The sequence below is a fragment of the Chrysochloris asiatica genome, unplaced genomic scaffold, assembly GCF_000296735.1.
Source record: "Chrysochloris asiatica unplaced genomic scaffold, ChrAsi1.0 scaffold00659, whole genome shotgun sequence".
NCBI classification, from domain to species: domain Eukaryota; kingdom Metazoa; phylum Chordata; class Mammalia; order Afrosoricida; family Chrysochloridae; genus Chrysochloris; species Chrysochloris asiatica.
The window spans coordinates 123,285-129,070 of record NW_006409177.1 but is presented as its reverse complement, the minus strand read 5'-3'; the positions used below and the strand labels follow the sequence as shown (position 1 = coordinate 129,070).

At 39.1% G+C, this 5,786-nt stretch overlaps 1 pseudogene; it reads right to left on the bottom strand.

Moving 5' to 3' along the window:
- Positions 1–3,491: 3,491 nt before the first annotated feature.
- LOC102830842 lies at positions 3,492–4,611 on the bottom strand (annotated as a pseudogene).
- Positions 4,612–5,786: the final 1,175 nt, after the last annotated feature.

Genomic DNA, 5,786 nt, shown 5'->3' with positions numbered 1-5,786 from the left:
ATTGAAATCTTTCAAGAAAGTGAGGCGGCACAGGAGGCACTCACTCATCTCTGCCAAGAAATTTGGAAGACAACTTTCTGGCCGACTGATTGGAAGAGATCCATATTTGTGCCTATTCCTAAGAGAAGTGACCCAACAGTATGCAGAAATCATCAGACAATTTCTTTGATATCTCAAGCGAGTAAAGTTTTGTTAAAAGTAATACAGAAACAGCTACAATCATACGTTGACAGAGAACTTCCAGAGGTTCAAGCCGGAGTCAGAAGAGGCCGTGGAACAAGAGAAACCATTGCTGATGTCCAATGGATCTTGGCTGAAAGCAGAGAATATCAGAAATATGTTTACCTGTACTTTATTGACTACTCAAAGGCTTTTGATTGTGTAGAGCATGACAAGCTATGGACAACGTTGCGAAGTATGAGTATTCCAGAATACTTAATTGTGCTCATGAGGAATCTGTACCTGGACCAAGAAGCAGTTGTTCGAACAGAACATGGGAGCACTGAATGGTTTAAAACTAAGAAAGGATTGCAACAAGGTTGTATTATTTCACCATACTTATTCAACCTGTATGCTGAGCAAATCACCCGAAAAGCTGGGTTCTATAAAGAAAACCGTGGCATCAGGATTGGAGGAAGATTCATTAACAACCTGCGATATGCCGATGATACAACCTTGCTTGCTGAAATTGAAGAGGACTTAAAACATTTACTGATGAAGATCAAAGAGCACAGCCTTCAATATGGATTACATCTCAATGTCAAGAAAACAAAAATCCTCACCAACGGACCAATAAACAACATTCTTATCAACAGAGAAAAGATTGAAGTTGTCAAGGACTTCATTCTTCTTGGATCAACTATCAACACTCACGGAAGCAGCAGTCAAGAGATCAGAGGACATATTGCATTAGGCAAATCTGTTGCACAGGAACTTTTTAAAGTGTTGGAGAGCAAAGATGTCAGCTGGAGGACTAAGGTGCATCTGATCCAAGCCATGGTATTTTCAATAACCTCATATGGATGAGAAAGCTGGACAATGAATAAGGAAGATCGTAGAAGAATTGATGCCTTTGAATTGTGGTGTTGGAGGAGAATACTAAAAGTGCCATGGACTGCCAAAAGAACCAACACATCTGTGTTGGAAGAAGTGCAGTCAGAGTGCTCCTTAGAGGCCAAGATGGCCAAACTTCGTCTCTCATACTTTGGACATATTATCAGGAGGGAATAGTTGCTGGAGAAGGATATCATGCTTGGTAAAATGGAGGGTCAAAGTAAAAGAGGAAGACTCCCAATGAGATGGATTGGCCAGGTGGCAACATCAATGGACTCAAGTGTGGCAAGAGTAGTGAGGTTGGCCCAGGATCGGACATTGTTTCGTTCTGCTGTGCATAAGGTTGCTATAAGTTGGTGCCAACTCGATGGCACCTAACAACAACAATTTCCTACTTTAAGCCCTGTTCATTTAATATTTTATATTTTTCAAGGTGAGATTCACAGTGAATAATTCAGACACTCTGGTATGATTTAAACTCAATTAATAAAAATGGAATATTGAAGCAAGACTATTTTATTGGTGATCAAAATACCTTCTGAGTAAAACTGAAATCATTAACAACACCATTTATTTTAAAATGGACAGAAGCCGTGGAGAATGAGAACAGAGTGGGTAGAGGCTTATGCTTTCATTTTCTATTATCATTTTTATATTGATATTGGAAATAACTAGAACCCTAAATTTTTTTTGTAATAATCTTCTCTGTGTTTGTTAAAGTATGATCTTTGGTGATTTTCAAGATTAAAGGACTTATCTCAACAACGCATACATTCATTTTGCCAATCAGCAATTTCGTTTGTTAATATTGTAGATACATTTATATTTGAATAGAAGATATCTTACTAATTTTCATTTACTCAAAAGTTATGAATTCCTGTAGCAGGCTCTTCACTGAATCACATAGGAGGGGGGAAAAAATTCCCCTGCCTCAGAGTGAGAGTACTATTTGAGAGAATGCAGAAAAAATGTAACACGTGAATAAGGACATAAAAGGTATGGAGGTGATATGTGCTATGGACAAATGAAGAGTGGGTAGTAGTGATTATGAAAGGCAGAAGATTGCTATTTTAAAAAAATGTAGACAGAGTTCTGGTATGTCTGAAGTTGAATGATAACTTTATTGGCTATGACTCAAACAGAATGGCTTTCACCTAGTCAACAAAGTCAACAAAATTCAAATCACCAAGAAAACTGAATGTTATCTTCTTTTGAAGTCTACCTTTTACTCTCAGATTTCTCTGGCTTCTCTTCATCCTGTAATCAGCACACTACAGTGACAACTCTGGTATTGGTTTTGCTAGGGAAGTGATCTGTCAAGTGTTCCCTCTAACTGAACTCAAATGATAGATACTCATCAATGGTTCTTTTACGAAATCTGCTTTCCTTCACTACCCACAGATTATTTCTGTGGGGTGGTCACTTGACCCAAAGAATTCCATGAGTAGACAGAAAATATGAGTTGGCTCCCATCAATAGTGACGCTTGAAGTTCAAACTAACTTTTCAGTTCAACTCATTAATCCACAGGCTACACCAGGACTCCAAATTTTATTTCTTAAAAATTCACCAAGGGATCTAGATCTCTAGAGGATAGTAATGGGCCTATGTTAAATGATGGGTCAAGTGTTCCAGGAACACCTGTAAATGTGGTGGTCTCTGTCTTTCCTGAACCCTGATTTTTGGTTTTTCCACCAAATGGACTGTGATCATCTTTCATTGACATTCAGTCAACTCAGGCTCATAACAACCCTATAGGACAGAGTAGAACTTCACCATGGTGTTTCCAAGTCTTTACGGTGGCAGATTGTCACATCTTGTTTCATGTGGAGAAGCTGGTGGGTTCTACCTGCCACCCTTGTAGTTAGCAACCAAGAGTTTAGCCACTTAATTTGGATCCAAACTGGGGCCAATTACCTAAAGAAAACATTTTTCAGTTGAAGTGCTTTGAGAAAATTCCTGTTCCTAAGCTCTAAGATATTTCTTGTCTTCCCTCCATGAAAGGCTTTCAAAGCATAGTGTGATTTGTTGTTGTTGTTAAGTGATGTCGAGCCATTTCTGACTTGTTTCTGGCTTTGTGTAGGGTTTCTAAGGAGCAGCCAGTGCATTAGACCTGCCAACCTTGTGGTTCAACATCCATTGATGATTCCATAGCATCACATCAGGAGTCCATAGCATAATTAGTAAATAGGATCAATTGGTAAGAGGAATTGATTATGATTCCTCTCTTTTAGTGATTTATTTTGTTCATTATATTCTTTGTAAGCATAAAATTCAATTTCCATTAGTTTACATACAAAAAATACTGAGATGCCAGCTCTGAGATGAGGAGTAATCAGAGATGGAACAGTATTATCTGATCTTCACATTTGTGGTTTTCTGTTACATTACACTATCTTCTGTCTTACAAGGTCCATCTGCTATAAACACAGTTCTTGTTTAACACCACAGTGATTTCTTTCCTCTTGAAGTTATTTTTTTTTTAAGTTTAATATTCTATTTTTCATTAGACATTACCACCAGTCTACTCCACAACTTCCTCATGGCAGTTTTTACTTCTTTATTCCTGAAAGTGTAAATCAAAGGATTCAGTAGGGGAGTTAGAATGGTGTAAAATATGGCCACCATCTTGTCAAAAAAGAATGAAGATGGAGGTCGTGCATACACAAATATGCATGGGGCGAAGAACATCACCACGACAGCAATGTGAGATCCACAGGTGGAGAGAGCTTTCTGCCGACCTTCAGAGTTGTGAGTTCTCAGTGAGATCAAGATGACACAATAGGAGATTAACAACAAGGAAAAATTTATGATGCAGATAAACCCACTGTTGGCAACCACCAAAAGGCCCAGGATATGAGTATCTGTGCAGGCAAGTTCCAATAATGGCTGCAGATCACACATGAAGTGATCAATGACATTGGGGCCACAAAAGGGCAACTGGAAAGTAAAGAGAATTTGTATCACAGAATGTAAGAAACCCCCAGTCCAGGCTACTCCCATCAGAATGCCACAGAGCCTCCAGTTCATGATAGAAGGGTAGTGCAAGGGCTTACAAATAGCCACGTAGCGGTCATAGGCCATGGTGGTGAGGACAAGCACCTCCACTCCAGCAAAGAAGTGTTCAGCAAAGAGCTGAGTCATACAGCCCTTGAAGGAGATGGTTTTCTTCTCATAGAGGGAGTCCACAATCATCTTTGGGGCAATGACAGAGGAGAAACATGCATCCAGGAAGGACAGGAAAGCCAGAAAGAAGTACATGGGTGAGCCCAGAAGAGAAGGACTGCCGATGACAGTGGCCACAATTAGCAAATTGCCCCCAACAGTTGCTATGTAGCCAAGCAAAAATACAACAAATACTATTCTCTGAATATTTGGATTCTGTGACAGCCCCAAGAGGACGAACTCCGTAACAAAACTTTGGTTCTGCATGGTTTCAGAGGAAAAGGTGAACGCTACCACAATAATCATGTAGAAATCTGAAATTATGAAAAAGACATATTTGCCTGAGACCAGTTTATGGCATTAGCATAGTCATCAACACGTTGGTGCATCCATAAGCAAAGCTATTTTTAGTTCTTCCTTTGTTGAGAACACAAAATCACAAGTTTGTTGATCGTGATGTCAGGCTGAAGAATCAAAGTTAAATACTTTAAAATAGCCAGTTTCAATATTGGGGAAGAAAAATATTCCTATGTTGTTAAACCCACTATTACTGAATCAGTCCTGACCATACATAGGGTTTCTGAAACTAAATCTTTATGGGAACAGACAACCTCATCTTTCTCTGGAAGAGTGGTTTGTGGGTGTGAACTGCTGACCTTGTGATTGGCAGTTCAGTGCTTATCTGACTGGGCCACAAATTGTGTTTTTGTTTTGTTTTGTTTTTATCTTAGGTGTTGATTAGTTAGTAGTGGCTGCCTAGAGTGAAGTGTTGAGCACATAAAGCTCTGAGGTAATGAAGGCTGTGATGAATTAGTTAAGCCTGGCTTTAGCATGGAATGGATGAGCTGCAGAGAAAATGCATCTCTCAACAGAAGACTGATTCATCTACATAAGTCAAAGTGATAATTTGCTGCTTAAGAGGCACTTGTCTAACCCCCTCCCCAATCCTCACTCCTTGCCTTACCCCGCAAATATATATATTTTTAAGTCTGAACTGAACTAGGCCTTTAAGATGAATTCATTAAAACTTTATGGAAAGCAAAAGACTATTTAAAAAGTGCCCAGCTCTTTACTTGGCTGTGATTATATGCCGTGGAGTCGGTTCCGACTCATAGAGACTTTGTACAGGGTTTCCGAGGCTATAAATACTTACGGGAGCAGAAAGCCTCATCTTTCTCCCGCGGAACAGCTGGTAGTTTCGAACTGCTGACCTGAAGGTTCACAGCCCAATTCATAACCACTACGCTTAGAAAATAAAATATACAAATTCATCATTTGGTTTCATTAATTGTATTCATCATTTTAAAATGAAAACAGATGGTGATTAAACAATGAGACCTACTGCAGAGTACTGGGTTGATTGATGACTAAGGGCAGTGCCTAAAATTAGGTCTTACTATGCCTCCTTTACTGGTAGCAAACTCATGTTTTGAAAGGTTATGATTAAAAATAGACAGTGGAACTTGGATTTTTAAAACCAAAGTCCATCCTCCTGGATCAATAAGGAAAGGGGTAGGAATGATTCTTTTCTAGGAAGACTATCAGAGCAATAAATGCCTAATTACTGTC